The sequence below is a fragment of the Rhinatrema bivittatum genome, chromosome 3 (assembly GCF_901001135.1).
Source record: "Rhinatrema bivittatum chromosome 3, aRhiBiv1.1, whole genome shotgun sequence".
NCBI lineage: Eukaryota > Metazoa > Chordata > Amphibia > Gymnophiona > Rhinatrematidae > Rhinatrema > Rhinatrema bivittatum.
Window position 1 is genome coordinate 327968501 of NC_042617.1, and position 21557 is coordinate 327990057.

Consider the following 21557-nt stretch of genomic DNA (forward strand, 5'->3'; position numbering starts at 1 on the left):
ATTGGGATTCCTGAATTTATAAATGCCACCTCTACAACAAGTTTGTTGGCCCTCGGTCTTTATAATGCTAAGGGAGATGCTGCTTAGCAGCCATGTTGGTCCTGAAGTAAAGTAGCGTCTTTGGAGATTGTGAGACCTTTCGCTGGACAGACCATTTCGGGATAATTCTTGTGTTGGTCCCATAAAAAGGAGTATCGTGGTCTGCAAAGAACCCTACAAAGGAGCGAACCTGAGCAGAGCAAATGTTTCAAGAGTCTGTGGATGTGACCCATCAGAAGAGCCGTACAGCTCTGTCTCCATTCCTGACAGTAATAGGGGTAAAATGTGCCAGCAGGAATTAAGATCTGTGAATCATTTAACAGACCTTTCACAGAAGGATTCTGTTACAATTACTAACCAAAGGGTAATGGCGACTCAGCAGTGAGTTAGATTAAGTTCATGTACTGCAATCAGCTTTAAGCATTGTGTATAATGGAAAGAAATCACCTTGCAGACTCTGATTGCTTCTCAGCGTGATATCTACCCCTCTACGGAAATAGTCCTTGTAAGAATGTGCGCAGTGCATGCTGTTCTTGGCCAGTCTGCAGTCCCTTTTCTCCCTGCAGTGTGATAAGGTAAAGTTCATGGAGGCAGTGCCTACCTAGAGGGCCCAGTGGCATTAGAAGCAGGACCCAGAGCACCATCTCCTTCACGGGGATTTCTTGTCCCCACCTTCTCTCCAGCAGATAAGGTATTTGAAGTCCCTCGGTGTCATGGACAATTTGGAGTCTTAACTTGAAACGGGCAGATTTTAGCCCGGCTCGAGTTGGCCGGAAATTTTGCATTTTTCCCAAGGGTTAGTTTCAGGTTTTTCAAATTTCTGAAGCAGATTTTAATTCAAATGATTCATCAAGGCAAAGCAACCCACCTTCAAAATGTTTCCAGGTTCATAATAACATCATAGATGATGATATGAAAAGAACAATTTACCTGTCCAGTCTGCCCAGCTCTGGACAACCATAGAGCACAGACGTCATTCCTTACCCAATACAGTATTCATCTTGCAAGACAGAGTGCCCACATTTCCCAAAGGACTTCGAGATATTGCCATACTTGTAGCATATTTGCCTGTGTTTCTGGAATATTTTTTTTTTTGTAACATATGTTTATTCATTTTCACAGTGCAAAAAAGGTACAATCAAGCAAACAAAGAGGTACAATCTGTATGACACGATAAACATACATACATATCTTCATCTGCCAGCATAACTTGTCCACCGCGACAGGTTGCAGATCTCAACACTGCAGATTAAACATCCACTGAAAATAGCAAAGCAACCTGTACGTGTTGTTCGTTCTTACTCAGGCGAGAAACGATCAAACAGCCAAATAAACAACCATGTCATGCCTTTCTGTGGCTTCCAATATATCAACAATGCTTTTTGCAACTGACTACCCCCACTCCCCACCTCCCCCCGCCCCTCCCTCTCTCCCCTACCCCCCCCCCCATGTGCCTATACTATCCATCATCAAAATACTCTGTCAATCAATGGTCGGTCTCAGATATGCATTCAAGGGTTGCCAAGCTTTCTCCATGTCTAGCCAATGCTTAGGCAACGTGGCTCGGGTACTACAATGTTCCAGTGTGTATAATCGAATTAACAAAGTGCACCAATGCTCATACTTTGGGGGCTCCTCAAATATCCAACCTGTAAGGATCACCTTCTTCCCCACCGTGCCCACTTGTCTTATAAACATACGACCGTGCTTCATGATCCCCTGGGCTGTAACAGGGAGTACCCCAAAAAGCCACAACATTGGGTCCATGGGGAGGATGACCTTCAGTAATTGGCTATAGAAAGTAACTATCTGCGACCAAAATGCTTTGATCTGAGGGCACGTCCAAAAGGAATGTTGGTAGGAGACCTCCTCCAGACCGTATTTAGGGCATAAGGGGGAGGAAATAATCTTTGCCAGAAAGGCCTGAGCTGCCTCAGGAACTTATATTGCAGCTCCCTGTAAAGCACACTCTCTGACCATTCTGGCAGATCTTGAAAGCAAGACCTAAAGGTCTGTGTGGTCAGCGCGAACTCTGGCCATGAGCGCCAGTGGGTGTAAAGATGAAGTAAACTGTCTACCTCAGGGACAGATTGCAAGACCTTTCGGAATGCTGCACTTGTGGGTTTTTGAACTTCTTGGGTTAACACTAAACTATGAAGAGACCAAAAGTGTGCTGTGGGCTGTATCAGTTTTCCCTTGGTGTGCAAGAAGTGCCTCAGTTGCAGATACGCATAGTGATCAGAGCTGGGAAGTAGAAACGCCTCTTGAAGCTCTGAGAATGTGAGAAGCTGTCCAGTGTCTTTAGAAAAACACTGATACAGCCAGATCAAGCCCTTACTTCTCCATTTATGGAATACGGAGCTAGAGCAGGCAGGGCGGAAAAGCGGATGGTCACAGATAGCCAAGAACGCCGTCAGTTTTGATGGGACTTGCAGCTGCGAGCACAGATAGGCCCAAGCCTTCTGACAGGCTTGAATTAGGGACTGGGAGGCCACAAAAGGTGACAGACATTCTCCAGGGACTTGAACCACCGGATTTAAGGATCTAACCCCCAACCAGGATTGTAAGGCCGGCAAAGGAGGTGTAATAGGTGATACCCGCCATCATATCTCGCAGATGTCTCATGATAGACGCCAGGTTATATGTGCGCATATTAGGGCAATTCAGACCCCCCCTTATTAAGTGGTTGCATTAAGATTCGCAGAGCTATATGCGCTCTCTTCCCATTCCATAGAAATCTACGCATCAGGGTGCCCAGTTCCTTACAGTCTCTATTGGTTAGCCACACCGGCAGCATTTGCAGTATATAGAGCCATTATCATCATTTTAAACAACTGAATCCTGCCTGTGAGAGATAGAGGTAGGCCCTGCCATCTTTTTAAGGCTTGTCCCATAAATAGGAGTAGAGGACCCACATTAACTTTGGGGGTTAGATCCTTAAATCCAGTGGTCCAAGTCTCAGAGCTTCAAGAGGCGTTTCTACTTCCCAGCTTTGATCACTATGCGTATCTGCAACTGAGGCACTTCTTGCACACCAAGGGAAAATTGATACAGCCCACAGCACACTTTTGGTCTCTTCATAGTTTAGTGTTAACCCAAGAAGTTCAAAAACCCACAATTGCGGCATTCCGAAAGGTCTTGCAATCTGTCCCTGAGGTAGACAGTTTACTTCATCTTTACACCCACTGTGTGCTGTAATGCCCCTGCCCTCCTCAGTCTTGCAAACAAGAACAGTGAGAGACTATAAAAGATCTCCTCGAGCAGGAACACTAGCGGCCTTCCTGGGGACCTACTGATTCCCCCGCTGAGCTGGCTCTGGTGCACGCTGGACATAAATGTAGCACGTTGTCAAGATGGACGCCATACATATCTTTCATCCGCACAGTGTCTGAGCCACAAACTGCTGCACGTCTGCTGGCGAATCGAAAAAGTAAGTTTTATTTCCGTGCCAAATTTTCAGACATGCAGGGTACTGCAGAGTAAATCATATCTGTTTTTCGAAGAGAGCGGAGCAAACGGGGGTAAAGCCTCTCCTCAACCCTGAAACCTTTGCCGAGTAATCTTGAAATATGCGGACGCGGTGAGTTTCATACGCTAAATCCGGCAGATTTCGGTATGCTTTAGGAGAGCTTGCTTGTGCGCATAATTCAAGACCTTTGCGATGACCAGTCTGGGTCAGGTCTCACCCTCCTTTCTTTGCCCAAGCCGATGCGCTCTCTCAATCCGAAGTGTGGTGAGCAGCTCTGGGAAGTTTAACGCGTCTGGTAGCCAGCTTTCCAGGAATGTCCCCAGGTTTTTCTTGGACAGTGATTCAGGTAAACCCAGTAAGCGGATATTAGACCTGCGGCTTCTATTCTCAAGGTCCTCAATTTTAGACACTTGGGCTTCCACTTGTTTTTCCAGACCCAACACTTTTGTGGTCAGGGTCTGGTAATTGTCTTCCAGTGTCCCCACTCTCTCCTCGATCTGTTCGAATCGCGGGTTTAAGTCCAACAAAGCTGAGCGCATTTCTGAAATCTGGGAAGGAATTGTTGCCAGTTTTACATCCAGAGCTTCCATCAGGAGCGCTTTTAGTTGTTCTGTTATAGCTGGAGAGAGCTCCGTCCTTGTGCTGATAGTGGGTGCTGTCGCCATCTTGGCTTCAGCTGTCTTCGTTTTTTCTTTCTCTCTTTTCCTGCTCTTATTGGCATGCCGGTGGAAGAGCACTGCATGTACGTAGCTATGGACATGTACCCATTCGTCTCCGGTCGTTTTTAGGAAGTATGATGCTCAAATTCTAGGGCTAAATTGAAAAAAACAGAGCGCGGTGCCCGGAGCCCTCCTTAGCACGTCCTGCCTTGCTCACCGCATCATGTGACCCCCTTGGATTTTTTTGAAGGAGTTAATAAACATGTGGATAAAGGTGAACCGGTAGATATAGTATACTTGGATTTTCAGAAGGTGTTTGACAAAGTTCCTCATGAGAGGCTTCTAGGAAAAGTAAAAAGTCATGGGATAGGTGGCGATGTCCTTTCGTGGATTGCAAACTGGCTAAAAGACAGGAAACAGAGAGTAGGATTAAATGGACAATTTTCTCAGTGGAAGGGAGTGGGCAGTGGAGTGCCTCAGGGATCTGTATTGGGACCCTTACTTTTCAATATATTTATAAATGATCTGGAAAGAAATACGACGAGTGAGATAATCAAATTTGCAGATGACACAAAATTGTTCAGAGTAGTTAAATCACAAGCAGATTGTGATAAATTGCAGGAAGACCTTGTGAGACTGGAAAATTGGGCATCCAAATGGCAGATGAAATTTAATGTGGATAAGTACAAGGTGATGCATATAGGAAAAAATAACCCATGCTATAGTTACACAATGTTGGGTTCCATAGTAGGTGCTACAACCCAAAAAAGAGATCTAGGCGTCATAGTGGATAACACATTGAAATTGTCGGTTCAGTGTGCTGCGGCAGTCAAAAAAGCAAACAGAATGTTGGGAATTATTAGAAAGGGAATGGTTAATAAAATGGAAAATGTCATAATGCCTCTGTAGAAGGTACAGAGAAGGGCTACCAAAATGATAAGGGGAATGGAACAGCTCCCCTATGAGGAAAGACTAAAGAGGTTAGGACTTTTCAGCTTGGAGAAGAGATAGCTGAGGGGGGATATGATAGAGGTGTTTAAAATCATACGAGGTCTAGAACAGGTAGATGTGAATCGGTTATTAAACTCTGGAATTTGTTGCCAGAGGATGTGGTTAGTGCAGTTAGTATAGATAAGTTCTTGGAGGAGAAGTCCATTACCTGCTATTAATTGAGTTGACTTAGAAAATAGCCACTGACATTAGCAATGGTAACATGGAATAGACTTAGTTTTTGGGTACTTGCCAGGTTCTTATGGCCTGGATTGGCCACTGTTGGAAACAGGATGCTGGGCTTGATGGACCCTTGGTCTGACCCCCATTATGGCATGTTCTTATGTTCTTAAATTCGCTATGCTCACATAACCCCTCTTCTGAAGTCACTGCATTGGCTCCCTATCTGCTCCCGCATACTGTCAAGTTCCTCTTTCTCACCTACAAATGCCTTCACTCTGCAGCACCTCACTACCTGTCCTCTTATCTCTTGCTACACCCCTCCTCTTGCAGTCCGCTTGTCGGGCTTCTATCTGTGCTCTTCTCCTCTACTGCCAATTTCAGACTTGGTGCTTTCCAGCTGGCTGCGCCATGTGCTTGGGATAAACTTCCTGAGCTGGTGCGTCATGCTCCTTCTCTAGCTGTGTTTAAATCCCGTCTAAAGACCACCTTTTTGAAACTGCTTTTAAATCTTAGGCTTGAATGTTCTGCTTACAGCCTCATTAATTAACTAATATTAACCATTGTCTTAGTCTCTGAAACTCCCCTTAATCAGGTAAGCTGTATGTTTGTCTTGATTAGATTCTAAGCTCTGTTGAGCAGAAACTGCTTTTTATGTGTTGTTTGTACAGCGCTGCTCACGTGGAGTAGTGCTATAGAAATGTTTAGTAGTAAGTAATTCTTCAAGCTGCGTTCTCCCCTCTGCTTCGCGGAGCTGCTGTTGCAGTTCAAAGCACGGTGCATGGGGCCCAACACGGAGGAGAAGGTGGTGGCGGCTTGAGATGCTGCGGTGTGGCAGTGGGAGAGAGCCACGAGGGCTGCCACCACGGCTCTGCTGCTCCCAGTGCCACTGTTGATGCTCCTCCGGCCCTGGTCTCCTGCAGTGAAATCCGTAGGAAGGGCCGGATTCGCAGCGTTGCAGGGGTCCAGTTGCTCTGTGTAAGATGGACGTTACCAGCGGGCGGTCGCAGAAGAGTTATTTTGTAAACCATTGCCTCCGCACTCTTGTCTCCCTCCCTCCGGCCGCAGCCCAGAGAGAGAGAGTCCCCAGTCCTGTATTCCAGGGACCTGGGAAGTTCTTCCTGTCTCAGTGGCTGTAACCTGCGGATCCCGGCACTTCAGAGCTTATGTCAGCCATATTTATGGTGACTGTTATATAAGAGGCACTTTTTTTTTTTTTTTGGACCATGTGTCACTTTTTTCTTAAACACTGAGGCCAATAGTCAGCCACTGTCCATCTGGAAAAGTTAGCCAGATAAACTTATCCAGCTTAAGCAGATAAGAACTACTGAATATCAACCGCACTATCTTTTGATAAAACTGCGCCTTTTATTTTCACCAAAGACAACCTCAACTCACGTGCACAGCGCCGGGAAGGGCGCGATTATTATTGTTTAAACGCATTCATAGACAAAGTTCTCCTTTAAAGTAGACATGGACTGCTTTTCAGAGTTAGCAGCGTAGATTCACAGAAAGAGAAGACTGGAAGGAAGCAGCCTGGTCCATCCCCAGCCTTCAGGAAGAATCCACTTCACTGCACTTTCTTTCACAGATTTTTTTTTTTCAGTCTTGTCTTCAAAGCCTCCATTGATGGAATTTCCACCTCCTCCTTAGTAACCTGTTCTCTGCTTACATCCTCTTACGGTTAGGAAGATCTTTCCAATGTCAAGTCCCGTCCTCAGGACACACCCAAATGAGCCTTGTGTTCAGCCTATCGGAAGTGATTTTACTTGCGTAATGTTCCACGTAATGTTGATTTTTGGTAATCCTGAAAAACAGACCTGTGTGGATCTGCTTTGTGAACCTCACATTCGATGTCTGTCTGCTGCTGTGCTGAAAAGAAGATGCTTCTTTTACTGTTATCGGGAAGTGATGCATAGCCAAGTGCCAGTACTAGTGGGAACTTTTCTCAAATTTTAATTCCATCCCTTGATACTGCTGCAGGCAGGGAAGTCACTGGCGGGGGAGGGGAGGGGGGGGGGAATGGAACTCGTATCATTTATAATTGTGGCATAGGAGGAAAGATGAGAAAACCTTAGCAAGCCATCCTATTGAGCTGTTGTTTCCTGCTAATGATGCCCAATCGCGTTTCAATTTCCACATCTTTCTTGCTGTGTCACCACCATTGTAGCATGACACACATTGAACATAACATAAGAATTGCCTTACTGGGTCAGACCAAGGTCCATCGAGCTCAGCATCCTGTCTCCAATAGTGGTCAGTCCAGGTCGCAAGTACCCGGCAGATCCCATGAAGTAAATCTAATTGCTGCTGTTCACTCCCAGGAATAACAATAGCTTTCTTTAGTCTTCCTGGCTGATAATACGCAATGCACTTTTCCTCCAGAAACTTGCCCAAAAATCTTTTAAAAACCCACAATGCTAGTTGCTTTGATCTTGTCTTCTGGCAACAGATTACACAGCTTGATAGTGTGCTGAGTGAAAAAGATTGGCAAAACCATGTTGACTCATCTGCAGTAAACCATGTCTAACTATATGGCCAGTGATTTTGTTTTTAAAAATGGCTTCCATCATTTTACTCGGCACCAACATCAAGCTCTGTGGTCTGTAGTTTCTCGGATCACCCCTGGAGTCCTTTTTAAAAATTGGCGTCACATTGGCTACCTTTCAGTCTTCAAGAATCATGATTGTTTTAAATGATAGTTTACAGATTGCTAGCAACAGGTTAGCTATTTCATCTTTTAGTTCGTTTAGAACTCTTGGGTGGATGCCATCCAGTCCAGGTGATTTATTACATTCAGAGGGCTCGCAATCTAAGTTTGTACCTGAGGCAACAGAAGTTTATTTATTTATTTCAAATCTTTTATATACCGAAGTATAGCAATCTGCCTTCACTCCGGTTTACATGAAAACAACTTAATACATTATATGAACATTAGAACAACTTATTACAGTAAATGTACATTTGAACGAGAGACTTATTAATTGAACGACTATTATAATCTAGAAACGAACATTTCTAACAACACGCGAATTGAGCATATATATGGGTGGACCATAAGATAATTTTATGCAGGTTACGTAGTAATTTGAATACATCGTCGAACATAAGGTGCATATAGCTTTTTCGTGTATGGGTATGTTGGGACTGAGGGAAGAGGCCGAATTCGGTAGGCGGAGGGGTCAAGACTTACTATTAACTAAAAATGTTACAACATTAGGAGACCATGGATGGGTAAGAGATGTGGAAAGGTGAGAAATGAGAGAGGAGAACTTTTGAGAAGTTTAGTGTGTGTCAAGCAGAGGTGGATAATGAGTTAGGAAGTTGCATACAGCTTAATCAACACCATCTCTGAAAGTTTGACTAAATATCCATGTTTTGAGTTCCTTTCTGAAGGATTTGATGTCGCTAAGTGTGCTTAGGTACTGTGGTAAGGAGTTCCATAATTTGGGTCCTGCGATGGAGAAGGCTCTGTTCCTAGTGTTGGTAAGCTTTGCTAAAGGAAGGGAGGGTATGTCTAGGTGTAGTTTGCAGGCAGTTCTGGTCGTGCGTTGAGATTTGTGTTTCTGAATCATGTTATTGAGGGCGGTGTTGTCTTCTTTGTAAATTGCATTGTGAACTATTGTTAAAGTTTTGAATTCAATTCTTTGCTCGATTGGAAGCAAGTGAAGACTCCTCAGAACAGGGGTGATGTGTTCTGATTTCTTCTTGCTGGTTAGAATTCTGGCTGCAGCGTTTTGTAACAGTTGAAGTGGTTTTAAGGTAGATTTTGGAAGGCCAATCAGGAGTGAGTTGCAGTAATCGAGGAGGCTGTTTAAAATAAGAGATTGCAGCACGGTTCAGAATTCTTGTTGGTGAAGAAGCGGTTTTAGATGTTTCAGGATGTGAAGTTTATGAAAGCCTTCTTTAGTTTTAGTTGCGATGTTCTTTTTTTAAGTTAAGTTCATTGTCGATCCAGATATCGAGGTACTTTGCAGTGTTTTTCAGTTGGATGCTGATGTTATCGATTTGTAGGGAATGTATTGGGGTTGTTTGTCCTGAGTTGTTTCTTCCTATGAGGATGCATTCAGTTTTATTCATGTTGAGGCATAATTTTAGTTGGTTCAGCATGTTTCTAATTGAGATTAGGTGGTTGACTGTAGTGCTCAGTGCCTCTTTGATAGTGGTGGTTACTGGAATGAGGAGTTGAATGTCTTCGGCGTACATATAATATATTACACCAAGACTTGAGATGAGGTGGCAGAGTGGGAGTAGGTAGATATTAAAGAGCGTGGCCGAGAGGGCGGACCCTTGTGGTACCCCAGTTTTGAGTGGGAGGGGATGTGATGATTTGTTGTTAATGGGGACCTTGAAGAATCTGTCTTTTAGGAATGATGTGAACCAGTTGAGAGTTTTGCCGGAAAGACCAATGTTTGCAAGTCTTGATATCAGGCTTTTGTGGTCTACAGTGTCAAATGCCACAGAGAGATCGAGTAGGATTAGTAGGTGGCTTAGTTTGTTGTCGAAGCCCCTTATTATTTTGTTTGATAAATTGATGAGCAGAGTTTCAGTACTTCGGTTTTTCCTGAATCCATGTTGAGGTATGCAGAATATTGTTGTTCTCTAGGTGTTCATTAAGCTGTATCAGTGCCGCTTTCTCAGTCATCTTTGTGAGTAAAGGGAGGTTTGAGATAGGACGGTAGTTATTCAAATCAGTAGGATCTAGGTTCTTCTTTTTTAATATTGGTGTGATTGTTGCAGTTTTTAATTCAGTTGGAAGCTCACCTTCCAACTGAATTTGTGATTTGTTGAAGTTAAAGTGACTTGCCTAAGGTCATAAGAACATAAGACTTGCCATACTGGGTCAGACCTAAGGTCCATCAAGCCCAGTCTCCTGTTTCCAACAGTGGCCAAGCCAGGTCATAAGTACCTGGCAGGATCCCAAGAGGTAAATAGATTCCAAGCTGCTTATCCCAAGAAGAAGCAGTACTCTCCCTTAATAATGGTTAATGGATTTTTCTTCCAGGAACTCGTCCAAACCTTTTTTTAAATGAAGCTACACTAATTGGTTTCACCACATCCTCTGGCAATGAATTCCAGAGCTTAATTATGCGTTGAGTAAAAAAATATTTTCTCTTATTAGTTTTAAAATGTATAACTTAGCAGCTTCATTGTTTGTCCCCTGGTCTTTGTACTCTTTGAAAGAGTAAACAACTGATTAAAGTTTGCTCGTTCCACTCCACTCCTTATTTTATAGACCTCTTATCATATCCCCCCTCAGCCTTCTCTTCTCCAAGCTGAAGAGTCCTAACCTCTTTAGCCTTTCTTCATAGGGGAATTGTTCCATCCCCTTTATCATTTCGGTCGCCCTTCTCTGTACTTTTTCTAATTCTCCTCTATCTTTTGTAAGATGGGGTAACTAGAACTGCACACAATACTCAAGATGAGATTGCGCCATGGAGCGATACAGAGGCATTATGATAATTTCAGTTTTACTAGGATTCTAGTTGCTTTCTTGGCTGCTGCTGCACACTGAGCAGAAGATTTCAGAGTATTTTCAATGATGACACCTAGCTCCTTTTCCTGAGTGGCTACTCCTAATGTGGAGCCTTGCATTGTGTAGCTATAATTTGGGTTACTCTCCCTTAAGTGCATCACTTTGCATTTGCCCACATTAAATTTCATTTTCCATTTGCATGCCCAATCTCTCAGTTTTGCAATGTCCTCTTGCAATTTCTCACAATCCTCTTTTGATTTAACAACTTTGAATAATTTTGTGTCATCAGAAAATTCGATCACCTCACTTGTTGTTCCCATTTCCAGGTCATTTATAAATATATTAAAAAGCAGCGGTCCCAGAACAGATCCCTAGGGCATTACACTATTAACCTTTCTCCATTGGAAAAATTTTACCATTTAGCCCTACTCTCGGTTTTCTATCTTTTAACCAGTTCCCAATCCACAGTAGGACACTGGCCCCTATCCCATGACTTTCTAATCTTCTAAGAAGTCTCTCATGAGGGAATTTGTCAAATGCTTTCTGGAAATCCAGGTACTCTATATCAAATGGCTCATCTTTATCCACATGTTTATTTACGCCTTCAAACAAATGTAACAAATTTGTGAGGCAAGACTTCCCTTGGCTAAATCCATGTTGGCTTAGTCCCATTAAACTATGTTTTTCTATCTGTTCAGCAGTTTTGTTCTTTATGATAGTTTCTATAATTGTGCTTGATAGAAACTGTCACAAGCAGCAGCAGTGGGATTTGAACCCTGGTTTCCCTGCTCTAACCACTAGGCTACTCCTCCGAGCAATGTCCATACCTCATTCACACTTTTAACCCTTGCAGCCATTCCTTTTGTTTATTTTCCTGTTTCCTCTTTCTGTCGGTCTCCCTTTTTAAAGTTTTATGCTATTGCACTAGTTTTACTTAATGTTCTCCCTCCAGTGGTTTTTGTCAATTTTGATTGCATAGTGATTGCTATTGCTTAGTAGCCTCACCTCAGTAACCCCTTGTAGCGGGTCATGCTCCTCTTGTTGGTTCTGGAACCAGTTGTCCTCTATACAGAAACTTAACCTCTTTAGCATGTCCCAACCAGACACTGACCCAATCAGTACCGGTGTAATTGAAATCTCCCATTATGATGTTGCCAAATGTATTAGCTTTTTTAAATTTCAGCTAACATTTCAAAGTCTGTTTCTTCATTTTGGCCAGGTGCTCTGTGATATACCCCCACTGCTACACGCTTACCCATCACACATGGCTTTTCTATCCGCAAGGATTCCTCAGTGCATTCTGTTTCATGTTCGGCTCTGTGCCATATTTTACATACAATGCCACCCCTCCACCAATTCAATCTGCCCTCTCACGACGATATAATTTATACCCTGGTATCACAGTGTCCCTTTGATTATCCTCCTTCCATCACGTCTCTGAAATGCCTATAATGTCTATATGCTCGTATTATGCTATACATTCTATCTCACCTCTCTTACTGTTCAGATTTGTGGCATTCGCATACAGACATTTCAAAGTATGTTTTTTTATTTGTACTTTCATTTCTCTTTGTATTGACAACCTGCTTGTCAATGGTAGCAAATGGTAAAGGCAGTTTAAGAGTCCTTCACATCTGTTTGCTCTTTGTGTAAGTCTGTCTACACTACTTCAGCCTAAAACACAAACTCTCTGCTGGCATACTCTAACTTTCCTGTTTTGCAAGTATCCTTGGAAGATACCTTCCTCTGAACCATGCGCTTCTAAGCAACTGTCTGCTTTCTTCCATGGTCTCGTTTAAAAGCTGCTCTATCTCCTTTTTAAATGTTAGTGCCAGCAGCCTGGTTCCACGCTGGTTAAGGTGGAGCCATCATGCCAGAATAGGCTCCCCCCCTTCTCCAGAATGTTCCCAGTTTCCATCAAAACTGAATCCCTCTTCCCTGCGCCTTTGTCTCATCCGCACATTGAGACTCCCGAGCTCTGCGTGGAAGGGGGAACATTTCCGAGAATGCTACCCTGGAGGTTCTGGATGTCAGCTTTCTACCTAAGAGCCTAAATTTGGGGTGACAAAGTAATCTGAGGAGGGAGATGGAGAGGAGCCCCGTGGAGAAGGGGCAGTTGAGGGAGAAATGGATCTAAACCTAAGAGAAAAGAGAGGTTTCTGTGTGCATGTTAGGAGGAGATGGAGAGAAACCTTTTTTTTTGGGGGTGGAGAGGCAGGAAGAGATGAAAAAGAACTTAAGGTGAGAGATGAAGAGAAACCTGAAAGGATAAGAGAGACAGGCAGAAAGAGTAGGGAGATGATAAACCACACCCCTAGATCTGCCTTCGTGCATGATATATGAAATTCGGTCAAATTTGTTTTTACGTGCATGACCATCTTGGGGGGGAAAAAAAGGACAATAGTGCATCCTATTCTTGCTTAAATAGGTTTTAGAATAATTTCTTAAAAACAGGACCGTCCTATATAAAGCAAAATACCTGGCCACTCTAGTATGCTTTCTGCTCCCTTCTATCAATGTTCAGATTAGTCTCTAGCACCCGTGGTTTAATCCAGGTGAGGTCGCTGGCTCATGCTTTCTGCTCCCTGCACCTTTAGCAACTTAGTATTTTGCTCTAGTTCCAAGCCCTATTAAACTCTGCTGCTTACTAAAATGATAACAAGCGGTGAAGAGAGGGCATGGGGAAAGCTGCTGAAAATGGAGAAACCAAGCGGCACGTATTTAAGCATTCGGAGGGCTGGGACTGTCAGAAAGCTTGGCAAAGTGTGTTAGGAGCCCCTGTGGTTACACAGTCGTTTGCGTGGCTGGCTGTTGTCTTCTAGGCCGCAAGTTGTGGAAATGCAGTCCCTCACCTAGCCGGGCCAGTCTGGGAGGCTCACTCGTAATGGTAGCAATTCAGACCATACTGTCGTAATAACAGGATCAAACCAGCAGCTGGGTCTGTCCGGCGGGCCAGAGGTTCTGTGAGACGCGGTCGCCCACGTGCCCGGCTCGGTCAGGCAGGCTGTGCAAAGGACGTTTGGGCACAGGCCACACTAGTATTGCTGGCTGTGTAAATGGTGGCAGAGCTTTGGAGGTTCGACCTGAGAAAGGTGGGCGCTCTTCTGTCTGAGATGATGGAGTACAAAAGGAAGACGAGGCGGAGACCTCACAGGTGGTGCCATTCCTCACCCTGGCAGCTGGGATGCGTCCGTGGCGGTGTGGAAAGAGAACAGGGCAGCCGGGCTGGACCTGAATGGTCTCTTTCTGAAGTCCTTTTGTTCATTTGGTAGGAGGTGTGGTTTGTAGAGGTCGGAGGCCTACGGAGGGAGGTTGTAGCATTGCACAGTGAGTCTGGAGGAGAAAAGGACCCAATCTTTCAGCAGTCCTCTGTCGATTTCTTCTGCCACCTCTTTCTCTGCGCTTCTTGAAATGTCACCCCCAAAAAGTGCCTGCGTTGTCAGCATAGCGAAAAAAAGAAAATCATGCCTGAAATACATTTTAATAGACTGTTTTGATTGAAATATTCATTAAGTTGATGACTGACTAAACTCTCTGCAGACCTTGAAAATCCCAAGCAGCAGAGAAATAGGTCTAGAATTACTGAAACCCAGTTCGGTTAACGCTTCAGTCCAGGGAAGAGAGCAGCTTTCATTTCATACCCTTACAGCAGGGGTAAGGCTATGAAATTGGTTGGCCCTCCCCAAGATGATTTACTGCACACGCACACACATACGTGAAGGGAATTTCCCAGGCAGCCACACTGCCAACCAGTGGCTCTCAAAGCCCCTATTTTGTTTCTCTTCAAGTTGCTGAAAGGCGTAAGCTCACACAGACAGACACAGAGAGGCAGACACCCTGCAGCTAGAGAGCATGAAACAGACACCCAAACACAGACAGACATACACAGTTACCCCATACCTACACAGACATCCCACGGAGAGACAGAAAGCCAACACCCAGACAGGCAGAGGCAGACATACCACACCTAGGTAGAAAAACACAGACACACTAACCCCAGTCAGACACAGAAAGACCCCCTTCCCCCCCCCCCACCCCCAGACAGACACTGGCAGACAGACCATCCGCAGACAGAGAGAGTTACAGGCAGACAGACCACCCGCAGACAGACATACCACCCCTAGACAGACACAGAGAGAGACACAGGCAGACATACCACCCACAGACAGACACTGGCAGACAGACCATCCGCAGACAGAGAGAGTTACAGGCAGACAGACCACCTGCAGACAGACACTGGCAGACAGACCTCCCCCAGCTCAGAGAGAGACACACAGGCAGACAGACCACCCACAGACAGAAAGAGAGAGAGACAGGCAGATATACTACCCACAGACACTGGCAGACAGACCATCCCTAGACAGAGAGAGACACAGGCAGACATACCACCCACAGTCAGTCACACCACCCCTAGATAGAGAGATCACAGGCAGACAGTCCACCTGCAGACAGAGAGAGAAAAACACAGGCAAACAGACCACATCAGTCACACACACAGATGCAGGCTACACACAGACCAAAACACATCAAACACAGGCCACACCAGACAAAGATAAGGACTGAGAAAATTTTTTTTAAAAGACTCAGGTGCCAACCAAAATTTTCTCAGAGCTGAGAAAAATGCCATCCTATCCTGCATGATTTTTTTTTTTTTTTTTTACTGTTTTCACTAATTTTTCTCTGTGTTTATATTTTTTCTTAGTTTGCTCATCTTATGTTTTCATGCTTTGAGTTATTTAATTTTTTTCCACTTTTTGTCTTTATTCTCCCTTACCCACCTCCTCATTCTCTCTGGCCTCTTTGCCCATTCCCCTCACCACTTCTTTTCCCCCAGTGGGCAACAGCTGTGATCTGTCTGCCTGGGTAAGGGACCCGGTAGCAGCAGGAACTCCTTCCGGGCTGAGTTCTGACGGTGTTAGATCGTCCTGGGCTGTGCAACACTGCATATAGCTGCTCCTATGTCCAGGTCTGCCACAGAGTAAGCAGCTCCCCCTAGCTCTGCCACAGCAGAAGCAGCTCCTCTCCCTGACCCACCAAAAGACACATGGCTAAGCCGTGGCACACTTACAGTGAAGACACTACGTTCTGGCAGGTCCCTTCATCCTGAGCCTGCAGTGTCTCCATGGCACTCAGACTCGACCCATGGCCACTCGTGACTTAATACAAAAATACAGCTGGAAAAGCTTAGAAGACAGCGAGCTTAAAAACAGTAGCTCTTGGTGTGCTCTCTCATAATCTTAGCAGTTCTTGAGCAAATGGTGTAGTTGGATGTCTTCTGCAGGGACTTCTTAAAATGTTTCTTGTTGGACTCTGACTGAGGAATGAGGTGCTAGAAATGTGACTGGATTGACTTTCAGAGAGCCAGACCTGTGATACACTTGAAAAGTGATGTTCATGTAGTTCATCTTATTGTATGTATTGCATTAAAACATGCTTTTGTCTGCGCAGCTTAAATAAAAATGAAATTGACTTTGACACTCATTGCGTGACTTGTGGAAGATGGCTGACAGAAAAGTGACAGCCAAGTTCCTATTCTGCACAGTATCTGAGCCTCCCTCCATCCCCTCTCTGTCAGAGATTATCTATCCAATTATGTTTTGTCACGAAAAACATTTGCAGATCATTTTTAACTGAACAGTTGTATCACAATTGGATCTTACTAAGGCAAAGGAAAGGTGCAGAAACCCTTTAGGTCTCTTTGCTTTGCCCGATTTAGAACAAAGCAGTTCTTTAGCCCAAGGATTGATTTCCTACAACGTCTGGAAGAACAAACATCAGCTTTTGAGAGGATTCGGGCAGAAGTCCTATAGTGCATTGCGAGTATGTTTTTCTCTGCAGACCAGCAGTTTGCTACAGATGCATGCATGCATGATGCCAACAATGGAGATGTTTTCCAGAACTTTCTAGGAAATTCTTCGCAGCCTCTCGGAGCAGGTGTGGTAGTTCTTCATTTTCCACAGTGAGGAATGGATCTTGTCTTCATTCTGTCTCAACACATTTTCACTCTGTTCACAGTATTTACTTTTTATTGCACTTCATGTATTGCCTAACATGAAATCTCTAAGCGGTTCACATTGGTAATTTCAACCCCCATCCACCGTCACCCCAGTCCACTTAACAACTAATTCAAAATAAAATACTAATCTAATAACAAATTATATAATCTATAAACATTGAAAATGACGGCAGAAAAGGACCAAATGCTCCATCCAGTCTGCCCAGCAAGCTTATGGTAGCAATAGCTGCGCCATACAGGTCACCCCCATACCTAGTTTCTCAAACTGTCAAAGTCAGGGCCCTTGTTGGTTGCTATCTGAATCCAGTTCCTCTGTTCCTCCTGCCATTGAAGAAGAGGGTAATGCTGGAGTTGCATCAAAAGTATCAAGGCTTATTCGTTAATGGTAGCACCCGCCAACCAACAAGTTACCCCCATGCTTATTTTTTTTTTCCCAGACCGTAAAATCGAATGTCCTTGTTGGTTGCTGTCTGAATCTAATTCCCCTTTTCCTCTTATCCCCCTGCCGTAAAAGCAGAGAGCAATAATGGAGTGGCATAAACAGTATGAAGGCTTATTGGTTAAGGGTAGTAACCGCCGCACCAGCAAGTTACCCCCATGCACTCTTTTCTTCATTTCCATCCTCTAGCATTTAGAGATCCACAGTGTTTATCCCATGCCCCTTTGAAATCTTTCACTGTTTTTGTCTTCACCACTTCCTCCAAAAGGGCATTCCAGGCATCCACCACCCTCTCCATGAAGAAATACTTTCTGACTTTGATTCTGAGTTGTCCTTCCTGGAGTTTCATTACGTGACCCCTAGTTCTACTGATTTCTTTCCAACAGAAAAGGTTTGCCGATTGTGTATCATTAAAACCTTTCAGGTATCCGAAGGTCTGTATCATATCTCCCCTGCACCTCCTCTCCTCCAGGGTATACGTATTTAGATCCTTCAACCTCTCCTCATAAGTCATTTGATGGCAACCCCCCCACCATTTTTGTCGCCCTTCTCTAGACCACCTCCATCCTGTCTCTGTCCCTTTTGAGATATGGTCTTCAGAACTGAACACAGTACTCCATGTGAGGCCTCACCAAGGACCTGTGCAAGGGGATCATCACCTCCTTTTTCTTACTGGTTATTCTTCTCTCTATGCAGCCCAGAATTCTTCTGGCTTTAGTTATCGCCTTGTCACATTGCTTTGCTACCTTCAGATCACTAAACACTATCACCCCAAGGTCCCTTTCTTGCTCCGTGCACAGCAGCCCTTCACCCTCCATCACATACAGCTCTTTTGGATTACCACACCCCAGATACATGACTCTGCACTTCTTGGCATTGAATCCCAGCTGCCTTATCTTTGACCACTGTTCAAGCTTCCTTAAATCACATCTCGTCCTCTCTACTCCTTCCGGCGTGTTGCAGATCTTAGTATCATCCGAAAAAGACAATCTTTCCCTTCTATCCCTTCCGCAATGTCGCTCACAAAGATATTGAACAGGACCGGTCCCAACACCAATCCTTGCAGCACTGCGCTTAACACCACTCTCTCTTCAGAACGAGACCCGCCAGCACATCTCTGAGCTCCCTCAGTATCCTGGGCTGAACCTCATCAGACCCCATGGCTTTGTCCCCTTTTAGTTTGCCTCCTCCAGTACAATCGCTTCCTTAAACGGAATTTCGTCTACTCCACCCCCATCCACAGTCTTGTTAACAAGCGATGGTCCTTTTCCAGGGTCTTCTTTAGTGAACACCAAACTGAAGTATTTGTTTAATATTTCTGCCATTTCTTTGTCTCTCTCCACACATTGATCCTTTTCATCTTTCAGTTTCACTTTATTACTTTGGACCTTTCTCTGATGTATCAGAAAAATGTTTTGTCACCTCGCTTTACCTCTTTGGCAATCCTCTCTTCCGCTTGACTTTTTGCTTTCTTGATTACTTTCTTCCCTCAGTTTCACCAGATATTCTTTCCTGTGTTGCTCCCTTTGGGATCCTTTATGTTTCTTGAATGCTGTTCTTTTTATTTATCAGCCACCTCCTTTGAGAACCAGATAGGTTTCTTATTTTTCGTAAATATTGTCCAACTATTCTATTTGGCTCTACGGAGGTGTTTTTCCTTTGGCATTGGTTGGCAAAGTTAAAAGGACCCCCTAATGGGGGAGTTTACGTGAGTGACCTTTCAACTCAAAAACCAGCAGACGGATTGGTGTGAGAAGTCGGGGAGGTTACCTGTTATGGTGCTGCTACATTTCTGGTCTTTGCGGTTGGTCTTTTTTCACCATCAGGACATTCAGGCCAGAGAGAGCAGACACTAAGAAACTTTTACAAACTCTATGCTGCTGGTGTGGCGTTAATGCAAAAGACTGTACAATGAAAGCCCACAGTGGATGGGTCAGAATCTCTCCATAGCCAGTGTGCTATCACTGGGTCAACACGGAAACATAGAACATGACAGCAGATAAAGACCATACAGCCCTTCCAGTCTGCCAGTCTTTGTCTGGTGCTCAGCTTTATAGTCCCTTTCTCTTCCTGCAAGATCCTCTGTGCTTGTCTCATGCTTACTTGATTTCAGATACTGTTCTTGTCTCCACCACCTCCACAAGGAAGCTGTTCCAAGCATCGTCCACTACACATGCTGTAAAAAAAAAAAAATACTCCTGAGTCTACCCCTTTACCCTCATCCCATGAATGTTCTATTGAAAGAGATCTCTTTCTTGTGCATTTATTCCTTAGAGATGTTTAAATGTCCCCTATCCTCCAAGGTATACATGTTTAGATTTTTAAGTCTGTCCTCATATGTTTGACCATTATGTAGCTGCCCTCTGTATGGACTCTTTTTGGTTTATTTCCTTTTGAAGGTGCGGTCTCCAGAATCATACATAGTCCTCCAAATGAGGTCTCACCAGCCACTCATACAGAGGCATAGTACCCCCTCCTTCCTTCTGCCTATTCCTCTCCCTATGCACCCAAGCATCCTTCTGGCTTTTGGTTCTGTTCCTAGTTGCCGGAAGAGTCCTTTCTGCAGAGACAATCCAGGATCTCTTTGCTTCTAGATGAAACCACAGCTGGGATGTACCAGTCAATATCCAGCAGATTGAAATCACCTAGGAACAGTACCTTCCCTTTCATAGCAGTCTTGTGAATGTCTTCAATTAAACCTCTAGCTTACTTTTTTTTGCCTGTGAGGGAGGGTTCTGCAAGTGCAGCAATATAAATGGATACACAATTCCCTCTTTCCTAATTAACCCACAGTGCTGCCTCCTTACCTCATAAATCCTGCAGGCCTGTTACTGTAATATTCATTTTGATATATAGCGCCATGCCTCTTCCCATTCTTTCTGCCTTACCCTTCCTGAATAGATGCCTCTGTCCATATAACTTTGTTGTAATCCACCTTGAGACCAACTTTGGGGAAAAAGGCAGAATATCATGTGTGTTATACATACACAATTATGTGCGTGTGTATAACTATACCACATACCAGTCCAAAAATGGGGATTCGCCATGCACCATATGCCCCTGTATAATATTTTTAAAGATGGTATTATATTATTGTCAAAGAATTGGAGCATCCTTCACTGCAATAATGGAGGGGCTCAATATTGACATAAGCACAACTATAATCATAAAGCAAGATCTGAATTTTTTTTTTGTTGCACATAAAAATCACTCCAATGAAATCAGACTGTAAACAGTCATATGAGCATACTTAACTGTAAATTAATGCCGAAGATGATAACATTGGTGCCCAAACCAGATCTTTCACACCACCAGCCTGACACCACAGTGCCTGCTTCAGGGGCCAGACAAACACTTAGTTAAAAATAAACTTAAGAAGTGATTAAACACAATCCAAGCAGAATTTAAATAAAATATATGAGAGAGAACATTGGAGCAAATGTCACTGTCTTCTAACAGACTCGCTTCTCATACTTTTGGGGAAAACCAAGAACCATAAGAAATTGCTGGGTCCAACCAAGGATCCATCAAACCCAGCATCCTGTTTCCAACACTGCCAATCGAGGTTACAAGTACTTGGCTAGTACCCAAACAGTAAATACATTCTATGCTACCAATGCCAGTAATAAGTAATGGTTATTACCTAAGTCAACTTGGTAAGTAGCAGTTTATGGACTTCTCCTCCAGAAACTTGTCCAAACCTTTCTTTTAAACCCAGCTGCACTAATTGCCTTAACTACATTCTCTGGCAATGAATTCCAGAGCTGAATTGTGTGTTGAGTTAAAAAGAATTTTCTCCGATTTGTTTTAAATGTGCTGCTTGCTAACTTTTAATGAAGTACTCACTAGTCTTTGTATTATCTGAAAGAGTAAATAACCAATCCACATTTACCTATTCTAGTCCTCTCAAGATTTTAAAGACCTCTACCATATCCCCCCTCAGCTGACTCTTCTCCAAGATGATCAGTCCTAACCTCTTTAGCCTTCCCTCATAGAAGAGCCGATCCATCCCCTTTAACATTTTGGTCACCCTTCTGTGTACCTTTTCCAGTGTTGCTATATCTTTTTTGAAATGCGGTGACCAGAACTGCACACAATACTCAAGATGCGATTTCACCAAGGAGTGATATAGAGGTATTTTGACTTTTTCCATGTTATTTATCTTTTCTTTCCTAATAATTCCTAACATTCTCTCTGCTTTTTGACTGCCACTGCACACTAAGCTGAGGATTTCAATGTATTGCCCACTAAGATTCCTAGATCTTTTTCTTGCGTGGTAACTCCTAATA

General features: G+C 43.9%; 1 protein-coding gene across 1 annotated transcript in view; it reads left to right on the top strand.

Annotated features, from left to right (window-relative positions):
- The window catches only part of PDSS2 (decaprenyl diphosphate synthase subunit 2), a 325971-nt gene that overhangs the window by 261507 nt on the left and 42907 nt on the right, over positions 1 to 21557 (top strand). The window lies entirely within an intron of this gene.